Source organism: Mus caroli, chromosome 17 (assembly GCF_900094665.2).
Source record: "Mus caroli chromosome 17, CAROLI_EIJ_v1.1, whole genome shotgun sequence".
Taxonomy (NCBI): Eukaryota; Metazoa; Chordata; class Mammalia; order Rodentia; family Muridae; genus Mus; species Mus caroli.
The window spans coordinates 3,962,115-3,964,931 of record NC_034586.1 but is presented as its reverse complement, the minus strand read 5'-3'; the positions used below and the strand labels follow the sequence as shown (position 1 = coordinate 3,964,931).

Here is a 2,817-nt window from a genome sequence, read left to right as displayed (position 1 = left end):
AAAAAAAAAAAAACAAAAAACAACCAAACAACAACAACAACAACAAAAAAAACCATGAATTCTTGGGTTGAAGGGATGGCTCAGCAAGCAGTTAATTGCTCTCAAAAAAGATCTAAGTTCAGTTCCCAGAACTCATATAAAGTGGCTCACAACTCCAGTTGCAGGGAGAACCAACACCTCTGGCCTTCACAGACAAGCACATGCACACTAGCACACACAGAGAATTAAAAATAAATCTTTAGGGGCTAGAGATGGCTTAGTGGTTAGGACAACTGGCTGGGAGTTGAACTCAGGTCCTGAGTTCAACTCCCAGCAACCACATGGTGGCTCACAGCCATTCTTCCAGCATGCAGGTATGCATGCATGTAGAATACTGTATATGCAATGAATAAATCTTAAAAAGTTCCTATAATAACACACCTGATATTTTCTAACGTTCAAACTTAATAAGGAGTCAGTTATCACTAGATCCTAGTTCTCAAAGTTACCTTATATTTTTTTCCACTTTATTTTACTTACTATACCTATCAAAAATTCTAAACTATAAGCTGGGTGTGGTAATATATGCTTCAAATTTGAGCACTCTGAAAGGATAGACAGGTGGACCCCTGTATTTTGAGGCCACCCTGCATTGAGAGTTCCAGACAGCCAAAGCTACATAGAGACTGTCTCAAAATTCTAAATGATTAAGATTTTGACTGAAGCCAGGCATGGTGGCACATGCCTTTAATCCCAGCACTCGGGAGGCAGAGGCAGGTGGATTTCTGAGTTCGAGGCCAGCCTGGTCTAAAGTGACCTCCAGGACAGCCAGGGCTATACAGAGAAACACTGTCTCGGAAAAAAAACAAAACAAAACAAACAAACAAAAAAAGATTTTGACTGAACATTTTGTTTTACTGTTTTTAAAAACTATTTAATTTCCTAATGACTATTTGACTTGTCATAGTAAAGATTTTTCCAGTATCAATTTACATATACTCCCATATGCATGAAATAGTCCAGTCACACCACCACTGAACCCTTGGCTCTCAATCAGGTCTGCTGTACAGAAGAAACCAGTATTTTAGGAAAACACTCTAAATGAGCATATCATAAATTAAATCTTCTCTATTAAAAATCTCACTGTGCCGGGCAATCGGGAGGCAGAGGCAGGTGGTTTTCTGAGTTCGAGGCTAGCCTGATCTACAAAGTGAGTTCCAGGACAGCCAGGGCTACACAGAGAAAACCCTGTCTGGAAAAACCAAAAAAAANANAACCCCCCCCCCCAAAAAACAAAACAAACAAACAAACAAAAAAAAAACAACAAAAGCAAAACAGAAAAATTCAAACACGAATAATTTGGCAAGCTTCCAATGACTGGTTTTAAAATTACACAAGGTGGGAAGCAGCTAGAGAGATGGCTCAGAATTTAAGAATACTGACTGCTCTTTCAGGATTCAATTCCCAACACTCACATTGTAGCTCATAACAATTGTTACTCCAGTTCTAGGGATCTGATAGCCTCTTCTGAACCTCCAAGGGCACAGCATAGATGTGGTACAGAGACAGACGTACAGACAAAACACCCATAACATAAAACTGAATAAATATATTTTTAAACTTAAGTTATTTGTGTAGACAGTTTAAAGAATACAGAGGATGCTATCTACTCTTAAAGCCTAGCTTAGGTTGTGGAATTACTAAGTGCCTAGCATTCCAGATCATAACACTATGATCCTAAGTTAGGCAACTTAGTACTCTCTGGAGAAAGGCAATCACAGGCCAAGGTAAGTTATGAAAGAAGGCATGTACATGCCTTGCTAAAATAAATCACAATGGATGTAAGAAATGGACTGCAGGAGTAAGAGAACTCGTTAGAAATCAGAATGCTATTTCAGTCTCACAGGTTTATTTGATCAAGTCACTTAATACTTTGGGCTTCAGTTTCCATATCAGTCAAAGAGAATGCCAGTGTTGCTTGGTGTACAAAGTGCTGCAGATCTGTTATTGGTACCATAAAAACACTATATAAACAAAGATTGCTTGAACACAATCAACAGAGAAAATAAACTCTACCAACATCATCTTTCAGGCAAAGAACAAATGCCCAACACCCTGTATCAATAGCTTATTCAATTATGGGAATACTGAAAAATTTCCCCAAGCTTAGTTAGTTACAAGAAATATAAAGTATTTAGAGGCAGAAAAGTGGAATAAAGATAAGAATGCTATCTTGATTTGCTGAAGCTGATAAAGTAAAACTTCTAAAGACCACGATACAAGTAATACAACTATATTATACACCAATAATCTAGATGGCTAACATTTATAAGAGGAGCCTACATTAGATACATAAGACAGGAGGAGGCTTGAAAATTACAAGTTGCCGGTGTGGTGGCGCACGCCTTTGATCCCATCACTCGGGAGGCAGAGGCAGGTGGATTTCTGAGTTCGAGGCCAGCCTGGTCTACAAAGTGAGTTCCAGGACAGCCAGGGCTATACAGAGAAATCCTGTCTGGAAAAACAAAACAAACAAACAAAAAAGTCATAACAAACAGTGTACAAACACACTCATCTGTTTAAGAGTAAAGAACTAAAGCACTCTTAGAAACCCATCTGCCCAATCCTTAAAATTCAGTTTCGATCATATCAGAAGCCATCCTGTAGACTGCAACCTTCCCTAACTTGCCCCAGCAGTAGTGAATGAATGAATGAATGAAACCTAGCCACCTCAAAAATGTCTGTTTTCAATAGTTTCAAATCGTCTACATGTTTACCTATAAGAAAACCTGATGCTTGGTTTAAAAAAAAAGCATTTAAATTTTTTTTTTTTTTTTT

The 2,817-nt window shown here is 38.1% G+C and overlaps 1 protein-coding gene across 2 annotated transcripts in view; it reads right to left on the bottom strand.

The window, feature by feature from the left end:
* The window catches only part of Wtap (WT1 associated protein), a 24,822-nt gene that overhangs the window by 19,859 nt on the left and 2,146 nt on the right, over window positions 1-2,817 (bottom strand). The window lies entirely within an intron of this gene.